Here is a 16,624-nt window from a genome sequence, read left to right as displayed (position 1 = left end):
CGGTGTCATGTCCGGCCATCTAGGCACTATGTAATCATAAGCGGCCCGCCTTAGCAGTGTCATGTCCGGTCATCTAGGCACGGGGTAATCATAAGCGGCCCGCCTTAGCGGTGTCATGTCCGGCCATCTAGGCACGGTGTAATCTCATCATTGTACACTTATCATAAAGCATGCATCAGGAATCAATTAAATACTACAACTCTATCGGGGTGACGTAAGGTCGAAAGCCCCCGATTTCATTATGGAGTAGTCATGATCATCATGCCTCACCTTGACGAAACTAGCGTTATAAGGTGAGTCTAGAACAATGACTATCATCAAGGAATCACATAAGGATTATTAACTTCTTAGGAATATCTTATCGTAAGTCTTGGAATCTCTAGACTTAGAATAATCATCATCATTGTCATATTCATAACATATCCCTTATCTTTGTCTCATGAGAAGCCCCTAACAATCATAGACTTGTAACTTTTGGAATGAAGGAAAATCATGGAAATCGTAAATAAGGATAGTAATATACGAGTCATGCCTTTTGAAACAAAGGGGGACTAGCCTCACATACCTTTACGTCTCTTCCACTTTATCAATTAAACACTTTCCTCCAATGTTCACGATTCTACATTCAAGAGAATTCGTACTAGAATTAGATAATCGATAACGTACTTAACTTAAGCTAAAGCTAACAAAAATTGGGCAGCATCTCCTTTATTTTTACAACTTTCTCCATATCATATAACAACTCCCAAACGTCAACAACACACCCATAATATCATAATCGATAAGCTTCGTCAAGTTAGTCATTATTCAATTCTCAAAATCCCCTCTCAAAGTTATTCATAATCATAGCCATAATATAACACCACACCCATCCTCATATAATGCTTCTCTGATATTCTTAATACCATTTATAACAAGATTATACTCATAACATCTCAAGAATTATGGTTCATGTCAAACTACTATTCAAGAATACCATTATTTCACAATTGAGCTCCATATTCTACTTTCTTCCATAATCTAAGTCTTTCAACCATGCAATATTCTAACTAACATGAAATGATCATAAAACTCACCTTTTATTGTGTAGGAATGGGTTTTGGAGGGAATTTCCTCACTTGGAGAAAATCCTAACTTCAAATCCAAAGAGATTTCTTGCTTCCATCAACCCTAGCTATCATTCTTGCACTTGATTCTACTACTTTGGTGTTTGATCTTTAATTTTCCTTTGGATATGTGTTGGTATGGTATGGAGAGATTTCTAGAGGTTTTGAGAGTGTTGAAGAGAAATGAGAAATGAAAGAAATGAATTTGGGGCCTCCTTATATAAAATTAAAAATCTGCCCGTCGGGTGTTATATGGACACTTATACGGTCCGTATAAGTGACCGTATTTCACCATCAGGGAAAACATCCTTCCTGTTGGGTTATACGGACCCTTATACGGACCGTATAAGTGGTCGTATAACTCCACTTTTCTGAAATTATTTCCGTCGTTTCGTTTGATCTCCAATCCTTATGGAACCTTCTTAGCACTTGTTTAGCACTTCATTAACAACCTAAGGAGCATTATAAATTTTCCTCAAGGCATTATTAAACCAACATTATCTCGGTACTTTGGCTAACCCTTTTTCAAAACACGACTTATGCTTGACATTCTTCAACGAACTTTCTTCTCTTGCCTCAAATGTCTTTGGAATCTTAAATAAGTACTACTTCTTACTTGTAGAAACATCGCATACGCGTCACCCTGCGTTAGTCTATTTATAGTGCAATGACATGAAATTTTTCGAGGTGTAACAGCAAAATATCCACATCATAATCCTTTAGCAACTCTAGCCATCACCTTTGATGTAAATTCAAGCCCTTTTGCTTAAAGATGTATTGGAGGCTCTTATGGTCGGTATAGATATCAACATGAACACCATATAAATAATGCCTCCACATTTTCAAAGCATGGATCACCGCCGCTAACTCAAGATCATGGGCTAGATAATTCTTCTCGTGCTTCTTCAGCTATCTAGAACCATAAGCAACAACCTTACAGTGCAGCATCAATACACAGCCCAGCCCAACCCAATACCTGAAGCATCACAATAGATTACATAGCCATTTATTCCCTCTGAAAGACTCAGGACAGGTGTTGAGGTCAACTTGTCCTTCAATATCTGGAAACTCCGCTCACATGCATCCGTCCACTGAAACCTAGATGATTTATGAGTCAGCTTAGTCAACGGGGCTGAAAGAGAAGAAAATCCTTCTACGAACCTTCTGTAATAACCAGCCAAACCCAAGAAACTACGTATCTCCGTTGGTATCGTGGGACTTGGCCAATTTTTCACAGCCTCAATATTTTGGGCATCTACTCTAATGCCTCTATCTGAAATAATGTGACCTAGAAAAGCCACAGAGTTCAACCAGAACTCACACTTGGAGAACTTGGCATACAGCTCTCTATCTCGAAGAATTCCAAGCACTGCTCGTAGATGTTCTGCGTGCTCATCCTCTGACGGTGAATAAACCAAAATATCATCTATAAACACAATCACGAACAGATCTAGGAAAGGTTTGAATACACGATTCATCAAATTCATAAACACAGCTGGAGCATTAGTTAACCCGAATGACAAAACGCGAAACTCATAGTGTCCATATCTTGTCTGAAATGCCGTCTTCGGAATATCTTCCTCCTTCACCCTAACCTAATGATATCCCAATCTCAAGTCTATCTTCAAAATGTATTTGGCGCCTCGTAGCTGATCAAACAAGTCATCAATCCTCTAAAGTGGGTACTTATTTTTCACAGTCACTTTATTCAATTGCCTATAATCAATACACATTCGCAAGGAGGCATCTTTCTTTCTTAGAAATAATACCGGCGCTCCCCACGGTGATGTGATAGGCCTAATATAGCCCTTCTCAAGTAAATCCTTTAATTTCTCCTTCAGTTCTTTTAACTCCGCAAGTGCCATTCCATAAGGAGGAATAGATATTGGCTGAGTATCTGGCAGTAAATCAACAGTGAAATCAATTTCTCGCTCTGGCGGAATGCCTGGAAGCTCATCTGGAAACACTTCTGGGAACTCATTAACCACAGGAACAGACTGAAGGGTCGGTGACTCTGCTTGTACATCCTGAACCCGAACCAGGGGATAGATGTACCCTTTTCTGATCATCTTTCTTTCCTTAAGGTAGGAAATAAACCTACCCCTCGGTGAAGCAGCATTGGCCTTCCACTCTAGGACTGGCTCACCTGGGAACTGAAATCAAACTATCTTTGTTCTACAATCAACATTAGCATAACAGGAAGACAACCAATCCATACCCATAATAACATCGAAATCAAGCATGTCTAACTCAATCAAATCTACTAGGGTGGCGGGTACAAACTATCACTACACAACCTCGATATATTCCCTTAGCTATAACTGGATCACCAACTGGCGTAGACACCTCAAAAGGTTGAATCAACTCGGCCTCTATCCCAAACTTGCCGGCAACAAATGGCGTAACATATGATAAAGTGGAACCTGGGTCAATCAGTGCATACACATCATAGGAGGAGACTGATAATATACCTGTGACGACATCAGGAGACGACTCACGACCTTGCCTACCAGCTAGTGCATATACGCGGTGCTGAGGACCACTCGAATTGGATGCTCCACTCCTCCCTCTACCTCATCCTGCTAGTGTCTGAGAAATTACCCTGAAGGGCGTACTGTAGAAGAAGAACCAGTTACAGACCCTATGGGCTAAACCATACCCACACTCTCTCTCATCGAACACAGCCGCATCCTATGACCTGGCTGGCCACAACCATAACAAACATCTAATCCTAGCCAACACGAACCTGCGTGTAACTTGCCACACTCGGCACACCGCGGCAGAGGAGGTCTAATCTGGCCTGACTCTGGGCTGTGCTGAGAGCCTGATGCTCTAGAACTCTGGCCCACTTCGAAATAAGAAGACCGATCAAATCTCGGACCTGAAGACAGCGGAAGTGCACTCCCTGCCGAATGGAATGGATATCGGGGATACTGCTGCCTCTGCCTTCCCCTGGACTCACCTCTGATATCTAAAGATCTAGCCCTCTTACCATAGCCCCAGTCACGGTCACGCTCTGTCCTCCGCTGACGCTTGCGGTCCTTCAAATTCTGTGCATATGCCTATATACAAGAGATATCCATGCCTGGCTGTAATGCGGCAGTCGTACAAGCATCTATCAAATGCGGCCCTAGACCAGCCACAAAATAATGAACTCTGTCCTCCATCTCAGCCACCATGGCTGGGGCATATCTAGTCATAGAATCAAAATACACACAATACTCCTGGACACTCATGCTGCCCTGCTCAATAAGAAGAAACCTATCTGCTCGGGCTCGTCGGACTTCTAGAGGTAAATAATGGCGAATAAAAGCACCTGAAAACTCTCGCCAAATAGCTGGAGGGGCATTCTCTCCCCTGGATAACTCCCACGTCTGATACCACTGTACTACAATATCACGAAGCCTGTATGAAGCCAACTCCACAGACTTAACCTCATCCGCGTGCATAACCCTCAAGGTCCTCTGCATACCATCAATGAAATCCTGGGGGTCCATATTCTGCTTTATCACAAAAAACTTTGGAGGATCTAACCCGAGGAAAGTCTTAACCCTCGAACTACCAGCCCTGTCTGCCTGATCAACACCAACCCCCTGCTGCTGAGCCTGAGCAGCTACCAATCTAGTCAATAACTGCATAGCATCCCATACATCGTGGCCCGGTGCATCTGGCAGAGGAACTGGGGCATGTGCTGGAGGCGGGGTATGCGAAGTCTCAGATGGGCTCTCACTTTGAATCTCATCTCCGGCCCTTATAGCCAGCCGAGTACGGCAAGTGGCCTCACCGTCCGCTCTCTTGCCCTTCTGGGCAGCTGTTGCTTTCTTGCGAGGCAGTGCTGAAATCAGAACAAATCATCTGAAGGCAAACTCTCATCTCATGGCTCTATCACAGGATCTAAGAGTGAAAAGAATGACATCCTCTTAATGTCCTGTAGCCTCCTGTTTATAAGTATGGTGCACAACACACCCATAAACAAAACTCTACCAGACACGGTCTGTAAAAAACCCTAGGATGGAACTGCTCTGATACCACTTCCGTCACGACTCAAACTGATGAGTCGTGATGAGTGTTTGACCTCCAATGACCAAACACCCCTATAATCATATCTGAACCATGCTGAACATCAAGGGCCCACAAGTGACTTGGACTGTCTCATACTGCCTCATAAAAGGGCGACATCATGAACTCTGCACAATCTGAATATATATATACATGTTGAAAGAACAGTGCAAGCCAACTAGGCCACTACATATACTGTAAAAAAAAGAATAGAAGTCGACAAGGCTACATCATCTGACATATACATACTACTGTCTACAGACCTCTACTGGAGTATAACGCTGTAGAAAGGACGGGATAGGGCCCCATCATACCCATATGCATATACATCTCAAAATAATGGCATACCAAAATAGACTACAGCTCCGGATCAAATGGAGCGCACTGACCACTGTTGGATAGAGAGGTCCTACTGAACTGGACCACATGTCTGTCTACCTGAACCTACGGGCATGAACGCAGCCCTCGACCAATAGGGGAGTCAGTACGGATAATTTACTGAGTATGTAAGGCATAAGAGTAACATAAGCATAAACATAAGAATCATGAACGGAGTCTGAAACTCAAATGCCACTGACTGTCCACATAGATTTGTATGAATCAGTATCTGTAAGTATGTGCATAAATCTGTATAACTGACAATTCCTCTATGGGCGCATAATATGCATGCTTTCAATGATAATCATGCTCATGCATATAAATATAGGTCATAGTGCTGAGGAACGTTCAACCCAATCCATATCCCATATAATAGTGCCGAGGAACGTATAGCCCGATCCATATATCATATCGTAATACTGTCGAGGAACATACGGCCTGATCTATATATAATAGTGTCGACGAACGTACGGCCTAATCCATATATCATCATCAAGGTGCACCAGCTGATCAGGTGGTAAGGCGTATATAACGCCTATCCATTTACCCATACCCCATATACATATAATATATGCGTATATAACGCTTTCTGGTCATGGGTCAATATGCATATGTATATGAATGCAATGCATAACTGAAATGTATACATAGACTCTCAGAGTGACATGGGGTCATATTACCTCCGCTGGATAACCTTTGAGCTAACATCGTAAACATAAATAATCTCAAGACCCATGAATAGAAGGAACAATCATACGGGGTATAGGAACATCAAATACCAAAGTACTCCTAGTTCTTCTACGAGTAGAGTAATATGGAAGCTCGTTTAATCGCTTGTTGGCTCATAACATAGGATCATGCAAAAATGAAGAAGGAATAGCCTTAACATACCTTATCGTCTTCTTAATCGCTTAACGTTCTCCATCCAATTCGCAAAGTCTACATTCAAGATGATCATACTAAGGTTAAGTCTTGGAAAACACTCTTAAGCTCAATCTAGTATAATTAACGAGTTAACGAAATTTGGGCAGCACTTCCACTATTTTATCAACTTCCACCAAATGACGAAACAACTCCCAAACAACAATAAAAACATCCATAATATCACAATCAAGAAGTTATATTCAATTAAATCCCAAGTCTAGCCAAAATCCCCTTTTTAAGTTCACTCATAGTCATCTTCTTCATTACACCATCCATGGCTTCTCCACTTTAGTTCTTTTCCTCACTAAGGAGTACTACCCTTTACATCAACTCAACCACAAGGGTAAGATGAAGAACATACCTTTTAATCAAAGAAATTCACCTCACTCAACTTCCTCCAAGCTCACATTCACCACAACTTTAAAGAAAACCAAGAACAATCACCTCCCTTGGATCACTTTAGAGATTTGACGTTGATATTCTCTCTTGATGATATGGAAAAGTGTGGAGGGTTTGGGAACCTCCAAAAGCTCTCAAGAATACTCTATAAAGGTAGGCAAATAAGTGTGGAAGGGTGGAAATGAATTTGGGGTCATTTGGGTTTTAAAAAGGTGGCCAAATCACACCCCGACGCATTTGGCGAAGAGTATGCGGCTTAGCACAATTAGTGTGCGGCCGCACACTCCACCCCTGGCCTGGGGTGTTCCTTGGGCAGTAAAGCCAGCTATTTTGGCAAGTTGGCGTCCAGTGTGCGGGTCAGCACATTGACTGTGCGACCGTACATTGCCCACTTTCTCCCGGTTTCACAAAAATGCGATCTTTTCGATTCGTTTGATCTCCAATCCTTATTTAACCTTCTTAGCACTTGTATAGAACTTCATTAACCATCTAAGGGACCTCATATCTCTTCCTCAAGGTGATGCTAGTAAATGCATATCTCAAATGATACGAAATTTCCCAAAACATGGCTCAACCTTAACTTTCTCCGACGAACTTACTTTTTTAGCCTCAAATGCCTTTGGAAGCTTAATTAGAATCATCAAACATCCTTCTTAACCTTACAAGGGCTTCATATCCACTTTAGGTTTACATTGGCATGTTCCTAATGCGAGTGACACGAAATTCCAAGGTGGAACACAAATACTGTCTAAAGTGTTAAATAAACATGACTATCACAAGCATACATAATCAACAACTATACCAAACCACTAGATTTAACACTACCAACCAATGTCGGGAGGCTTAACATTCATAACTTCACGAGATTAATCTATTTTTCATTAATTACCGATATCATGAAACTAATACCTGCACAAGTGCTCGTCACCTCACAAGTAAGGGACCCCAAATTCCCCATTGCACCCCTTAATTACATTAGCCAACACTAACACTTCATAAAGAGTGTAGTAACTCTCAACTTTCCTTAAATCTGAAGTCTGAAGAGTCAATCCACAGCCTTGCTCTTTCTTTGAGCTTCCGAATAAGCCCAATCTTTTAATATATATGGTATGTACGTAGGAATACAAATCCGTAGACACCTATATTTCTATACTAATGTTTTGAGTCAAAAAAAAGTCAACCCAATCCAAGCCCTGAAGATCAAAATTATAATTTTGATTTAATTTTGATTTAAATTCATCTTACCCACAGTCTAAATAGTAAGAATCTCAAAACTCATTGAAATCTGACCACAATTGGACCTCCAATTTGATAATTTACATTAAGCCTATTTCCATGGAAAACCCCTTATTTCTAAGTTCAAAGTATGTATGAAATCACTATATAACAGATGGAATCATTGGGAAATACTTAGATTAAGGTGATAATCTTACCTCCAAGTCGAATCTTGAAGAATGCCCTTGAAATCACCCAAATTCGAGCTCCCTAGCTCCCAAAATTGATTTAGAAAGAATGAGGTTTGAAGTGCGGACTTAAGTTCTGCCCAGGTAAAGTTTATCCTTCGCGATTCCGAACTCCACCTATTACGACCGGGAAGCACAACCAGACCCAATCTAGTTTTCCTCCTATATGATCGCTACCTGGCCCACCGCTACCCGCTCCCTCTTCCTTCATTGAGATTGCGAGCCCTATATCGCGATTGCAATGAAGGAAACCAGAGCAACTGAACTGACTTTTTCTAGTTTCTCCCAAATTCCGATCCAACACCTGAAACTCATTCGTGACCCCCCCCCCCCCCCCCGTCCCCCCGACGCAAACCAAATATGCATTACATTCATAAGACACGCTATGACCCTCTTCGCATTGTCTTGACCTGACATTGACCGAGGTCAACTCCAAATCTTCAAATTACCTAGTTCTCCACCAACTACCCAAATCACACTCGAACGCCTCGGGAACCTAACCAACGATCTAACTAAGTCATAAGTCACATTCCGGACCTAATGGAATCGACGAAACTTGGAAAAGGATGTATTTATCTCTGATGTTGACTTTGGTCAAACATCTTCATTTTATTAACTTAGAAACTTCCAATTTCACTAAATTCAATCCAAAATCCACCCGATGGCCTCGTAACCAATGCCACCCATCCCTGCAAGTCATAAATACGAATAAGAAACTATGGGAAGGGTATTTTTGGGGAAATAGGGCAAAAAGCTCAAAACGACCAAACGAGTCATTACATCATATACCACTTAACTAAGCATTCGTCTTTGAACGGTGAAAAAGAGAAAAAAACCTGAACTTTCAAAGAGCTAGGGATATCTAGTCTTCATATTCGAAGCAGTCTCCCAAGTAACCTCCTCAATTGGTCGATGCCTCGAATGCACTTTCACCGAAGCTATTTCCTTTGATCTCAACTTCCTAACCTGCCTATCCAAAATGGCTACATGCCCTTCCTCAAAAGCCAGATTCTGTTCAAGCAACACTGAATCACATGAGAACTGTCCTAATGATACTTTTTCAACATCGAAACATGAAAAAATGGATGCACACACGACAAACCAGGGGTAAATCCAACTCATATGTCACCTCACTAATATACTGAACAATCTCAAATGGGCCAATATACCTCGGGCTCAACTTGCCCTTCTTCCCAAACCTCATTACACACTTCATGACTAAAACCTTTAATATCACTCGCTCTCCAACCATGAACTCTAAATCATGAACCTTCCGATCCACATAACTCGTTTCCCTACTCTGAGCATGAGAAGACTTTTTTGAATTAACTTAATCTTATGCCAGTAATCTCTCAGTAAATCTGTACCTTATGGCCTAACCTAGAAAGCATCAATCCAGCCAATCGGAGAGCGACACCTCCTACCATAAAATACTTCAAAAAATGCCATCTATATACTCAAATGATAACTATTATTGTAAGCAAACTCCACCAAGGGTAGAAACAGATCCCAATGACCAATAAAGTCAAGTACACAAGCCGGCAAGATATCCTCGAGAACTTGAATAGTTCGCTCGGACTGAACATCAACCTGAGGGTGAAAAGTGGTACTAAGCTCCACTCTAGTACCTTGTCACGTCCCAAAATATCCCTAGATGTGATTGTCAAGCGGTAGTACCACCCACCAGGCGAACCAATTTTCCATACTTTACCATTTCAATACGCATTGAGAAAGTCCGAGAGCATAAAAAATCAATGAATATGAAATAATAGTCCAACCAAAATGATGTATCAGTTTACGAAATCCAAATGATCGTCATATAGTAATCCTAGCCCAAATCCCACACTAAGACCATGGAGCATCTAATATAGTAACTTAAGTTTAATTGTTAGTCACGCAAACCCAAGAAAAGAAAACAAATGCTATAAACTTGATAGAGCTTAAACGACAGCCTTCACGAACAATGTTAAGGCTCACTTCAGCAACAAGATCTATGCAAACAAACTCATCAACCACTAGTCTCGCCCTCAGCAACACTATCTGCATGGACAGCCAGGTAAGAAATGAGTTATACATAAATATAACCCAGTAAGATTCTCGACCCGCCCCTTTGTGTACTCCTGGAACAAGAGTTAAAAAATACAAACACACAATGAGCACAACAATAATATGCACAAAAGTATACTTTATAATACATTAGTCAATAAGGTTTAAACAATTGTTCAAAAGTACACTAGATATCTTAACATATTTTACACTCAGGACTTGTCATAAACGGCAGTGAAGGAGATTAACCTAACACCCCCGCGATTCCACATCCACATATATAATGCCCTAAAATTATATTATGGCAGCATGTACAAGGCCCCTAACATATTACGGCAGCATATTTACACCTTTAACATATTACGGCAGCGTATGTAAGCCCCTAATATGTATATATATATATAGCAAAGGAATGATATCCAATTCCCCAACGCCATTGTACGAGGCCATGCCACGCCACAAACCAGTCATGAAATCAGTTTTTATTATTCTTTTGAAAATAACATCTCTGCGGCTGCAAAGACCACCTATTCTACCAAGAACACGCGTGTCCCAACACAATGACCAAGCAGACAAAACGAATTTTTTAAGCAGGTTTTTGAAAAGCAAGCATCAAAACTTAAAGCCTCACATATCTCAAATTTAAAATTTAAGCACACTTCCCAATTAATCAAAACTACGCTCTCGAGTCTCCGGATCACCTCAAACTACAGAAAAATGGATTGTGAATGGTCAAAACCCTCAGGGTAAACCACTTCTATATTTTTAGAGGTTTAAACGATCATAGTCAAAAATGCCTCTGCCCAATGGGTTCAAAACCCGACAAGACATACGTTTTCGGGAAGCTCTCGATGAGACAGTTCAAACAATACATTGAAGTCAATCTGACACTGTTTGCCACTCCAAATCAATGATTTAGGTAGAAGAACCCTAGGGCTAAACTTTCTCAATTCCTCAAAATATCCCAATGTTTTCAACATAAAAATTAACCCATAATTATGTAATGAACATAAATCAAAGATTAGAGTCATTACCTTGATGATTTGGGTTAAAAATTCTTATTTGTCTCCTATATTTTCTTCTCTTTTTCTCCCTCTCTTTCTTTTTCTTCTAATGGGTTTTTTTTCCTGTTCTGTTTTCTGCATTTCTGTTTGTTCTCTCTCACGTGCAGATGGCTTAAAGGCCATATTGTTTTCAATTTCCCTTTTCTTTTTGGGCTCAGCCCACTTAACTCTTCTTTTTTTCTTTTAAAGAAAACATTTAATTTTCTTTTTCCTTTATTTAGTTAAAGACAAAATAAATCCTAATTTAATTTGGGTTATGTAACAACCCGCTTGGTCGTTATGAGTGCTTTGACCATTCTACCCTTGCTAGTGCTTTCCCCAAGCTAGAAATGAGTGGACCTAAAAATTTGGTTGTGTTGTATGTTGTGTTTTGTGACTTATAAGTGACTCTATGATGTGTTTTTAACTTAGTTTGTTGTTGGCCTGTGTTCATAGAGCCTTAGAATTATTTTAAAAGACTAAGTATAAAAAGTGATAAAATTTCCGTGCTCACTGGTTAAAAAGGCCTCGCTGCAACGATAATTCTTTGTTGCAAAAAGAAAGGGATTCGCTACAACGAAGAGCAGGATTTTCCCAAGGTTCGTTGCAGCAAAGCGCCTGTTCGCTGCAACGAGTCCATTGCAGCGAAACCGTGGTCGCTGCAACAAAGGCTACTTAATTTTAATGACGAGTTTAATTAGTTATTTCGTGGCCACACTTCTCATAATCCCCAAAATAGTTCCCAAGAGCATAGAGGCGAAGTTCTAAGGCTAGGGCACTATTCTTCATCAAAGGTAAGCCTTAATCACTAACTTTCTTCGCTTAATGTTCATATTAGATTCTTGATTCAATCAAAAGACCCTTAATGGGAATTGAAGGGTAGAACACAAATGCTAAGAAAACCCTAGAATATTAATGGCTTATTGTTTATTGTTGTTTAATCATCTAAAGAGTAGAGATTATTACTTCCTAGCATGAGAACTAGCTATTCAATGATGGAAATTGCTTGTTGAGACATAGGGTTCCAATAAAAATGAGAACTTTGGCTAAAATCAGAATTATAGGGTTGAATTGATTACAGAACCCATAAATGGAGTTAATATGATTGTTGAGACTAGAATTAGGATGAGCATGTCCGAAGGAAAGTGAACCTTTGATTAAGGGTAGAAGTGGAGGGGTTGTCTTCCCCAAATTGTTATTATTGAGTAAATACTCCATTACTTACTTAGCATTATGATTTCTAGACTTTGAACGTTCTGAGGAATTGCGAAAGCGAAATCCGGTTGCGAAGTGATTCCATTGCCCGAATCTGCTTTGAGGTAGGTTACGGTTTACTTGAGTTTGACTTTGATTAGTTAATTGTATATGTCATAAAATTTATGGGAGAAAGCATGTCTAGGTCTTCGGACATGGAGTTTGAGTGATCGTTATTAGTTGTATGATTAAATTATGTGAAGTGATTCTCTATTGTTGGGGTTAATAAACGTGATTTGTATTCTTGAGACTGTTGGAAGGGTGGTGTTCATATATACCCTTCAGAGATGAATTAAGATAGCTACATATTATATTATTATTGAGCAGATTATTTGTGAGTCTTATTGTGACATGTGTATTTGATTATGCTTCATTGGTGTTGACTTGATACGTATTCTTAAGCTATTCGTGTGATGTGATTATGAGCATTTATTGATGATGATTGAGATGGAACATATACATCTCTTACGGCACATTTGACAGGGGGTGACGATGTAGCCTAGTTATGAGCTCGTGGTCCGAGGTTTGTTCCGAAACGAGTGGTACATGGACACCATGGGTCCCCTGCAGGTCATGGCTATTTGGGTAAAACAATACCATTTAGCATGTGTGTACAGATATGTGACAGAGCTGGAAACTTCATTATTTATTGTTTTACTTTCGGCTTGAGTATTGGTGTTTCATTGTTGATAATTGGTGATTGTTTCTAAAAGAGGATTATTTGAGGACATTTATTGTGATTCATGTTTGTTGTGTCTGTCTGCCTATTCCATTGATTTATGTGTGTATGCATGATACTAATCTTAGTCGGCCTATGATACCTACCAGTACATGTTGTTTGTACTGACCTACACTTGCTGCACTTTTTTTAGTGCATATTTTGAGCCATAGACGTCTTCCAAACCTCGCATCATCTAGTTGAGGTTATTCATTACCAAGATCATAGGGTGAGCTTCTTCTCGTGCCATGTCGCCTGAAGATCTTTCTTTATTTCAGATGTCTACTTTTCATCCCAGACATTATGTTTATTTTTAGACAGTATCTCTTCTGTTTAGACATTATTGGTTAGAGTCCTTGTACGGTGACTTTCAAATTTTGGGGATGTAATAGCTAGATTTGCGCACTTGTTATTTATTTATATTATTGTTAGATTATTTTATTCCATTATTCTTAAGCAATGTTTTATAAGTGGTTTAAATAATTGAAATTGGCTTGATAATGGGTTAAGGGATTGGTTCGCCCACTATAGGACTAGTTTGGGTGCCACTCACGTCTGTTGGGTACGTGACAGGTTATTACATTCTCCCTCACTTAAAATGACATTCGTCCTCGAATGGGTCTAGAACCATATCTGTAGTGTCAAATAAGTGAGGATATATGTCTTGTATGACCGCCTCAGACTCCCAAGTAAGCTCCTCGGTTGGATGATTTCTCTATAATACTTTCACTGAAGCTACCTTCTTCGACTTTAATTGTCGCACTTGCCTAGCAAGAATAGATATTTGGCCTTCCTCATAAGTCAAATTCTCATCGAGCTTATGGTTATCATCACGAATATATCATCTAAGCATAGACGCGTGAAATACAGGATGAACAACACACAATCTAGGAGTTAAAGCAAGTCTATATGCCACCAACCTGATTTAATCCAAATTCTCATAAGGACCAATATACCTAGGCTTAGCTTACCCTTCCGACCAAATCTCATCACTCCCTTCATAGGAAAAACTTTTAAAAAGACCTTTTTCACCTTTCTTGAACTCCATATCATGAACATTCTTATCTGCGTATGACTTATGTCTGCTCTGTGCTATCTTAAGCCATTCTAGTATCAATGCAACTTTTTCCAAGGCTTGCTGAACCAAATCGAGACCTAATAGTTGTGCTTTGCCTGGTTCAAACTATCCAACAAATGAATGATACTTGCGACCATGTAGAGCTTCAAAAAGCGCCATCTGTATACTCGATAGGTAGCTGTTATTATAAGCAAATTCTGCTAACTGCAGCTGATCATCCCAATGACAACCAAAATCAATTGCATAAGCTCTAAGCATGTCCTCCAAGATCTGAATAACTCGTTCAGACTGTCCGTCAGTTTGTGGATGAAAAGCTGCACTTAGGTCAACCTGTGAACCTAATGACCTCTGAAAAGGCTTCCAAAACTTAGCTGTAAATTGTGCACCACGATTAGATATTATTGAAATAGGCACACCATGAAGTCGATCAATGTCACGGAGATAAATATTTGCTAATTTTTCTGTAGTATGAATGACCCGAACTAGTATGGAATGGGAGGATTTGTGAGTCTATTCACAATCACCCAAATTCAGTCGCATCTCTTGAAAGTATTCGCCAATCCAACTACAAAATACATAGTAATCCTTTCCTATTTTCACTCTAGGATAATCAAGTTTTGCATTACTCTACCAGGTTTTTGATGTTCATATTTAACTTGCTGACAGTTTAAGCAATTAGTCACATGTTTCAAAATATCAGCCTTTATACCTTTCCACCAGTACACTTTGTGCAACTCTTGGTACATCTTTGTATCACTTGGGTGGATGGAGTATCGTGAGCTATGAACCTCTTCAATAATTGGCTGCTTCACATCACCCACTATGGGAATACACAGTCTACCATGTCCACGTAACACGCCTTCGTCATTCATAGAGAATGACTTAACGCCCCAATTCTACACTCGATCTTGTAATCTAGTAAGATGGGGATCCTCATACTAACAAGCCTTGACTTGTCCAACTAAGGGCAATTGTCCCACTATACCTGCAAGTAACCTTCCCGAAATTGTATGATCAATATAAACTACGTGGTTGGCCAATGCCAGAATATCCCTCCATAGGTTGTTCTTCAGCAGGAAACCGGGCCAAGCTGCCCATAGACGTTCTACTCAAGGAGTTTGCTACCACATTCGCCTTCCTGGGATGATACAAAATAGTAAGGTAATAATCCTTAAGTAATTCTAACCACCGTCGCTGTCTCAAATTCAGATCTCTTTGCTTGAATATGTATTGCAGACTATTATGATCAATGTAGATTTCACACGGCTCACCATAAAGATAGTAACGCCAGATCTTGAGTGGAAATGCGATAGCGGCTAATTCTAAGCATGAGTCAGATAATTCTTCTCATGCTTCTTTAGCTGTCGAGATGCATAAGCTACCACCTTGCCATTTTGCATCACGACACAACCCAACCCGACTCGAGACACATCACAATAAATGCCGAAACCACCTACATCAATAGGTAAGGTCAAAATCGGAGCCGTAATCAATGCAATCTTTAATTTCAGAAAACTTTCTTCATATTCATCTGACCACTGGAATACCACACCTTTTTGAGTTAAATGTGTCAATGGAGCAGCTATCTTTGAAAAAACCTTCACAGGCCTTCTGTAATAGCTAGCTAGTCCCATAAAGCTGCATATCTCTTTGGGAGTACTAGGTTGAGGCCAATCTCGAACTGCTTCAATTTTCTTTGGATCAAATTGAATCCCATATCAGGACACCACGTGTCCGAAAAAGGAAACTGTGCACAACCAGAACTCAAATTTTCAGAACTTGGCATAAAGCTTTCATTCTTTAAGTGTCTGTAACACAATTGTCAAGTGTTGTCCATGTTCAGCTTCACTCCGAGAGTTGACCAAAATATCATCAATGAACACAATCACAAAATGGTCTAAGTATGGCTTGAATACCCTGTTCATGAGGTCCATAAATACTGCGGGTGCATTAGTCATCGCAAAGGTCATCACCAATGGTTGGCCAGGCCCATGCTAGATCTTTACTCCTCGAGGAGGAGGTAGAGCATCAAGATGAGCCTTTTGAGGAGGAGATGAGGTCAACCCAGGCACCACCGCAGATCATTGCTACACCAATAATCCAGGATGCTATGATACACACTCTAAACGTACTTGAGGGTCTGACCCAGGCCGGTG

Source organism: Lycium barbarum, chromosome 11 (genome assembly GCF_019175385.1).
Source record: "Lycium barbarum isolate Lr01 chromosome 11, ASM1917538v2, whole genome shotgun sequence".
Lineage (NCBI taxonomy): Eukaryota > Viridiplantae > Streptophyta > Magnoliopsida > Solanales > Solanaceae > Lycium > Lycium barbarum.
This window is presented reverse-complemented; position numbering follows the sequence as displayed.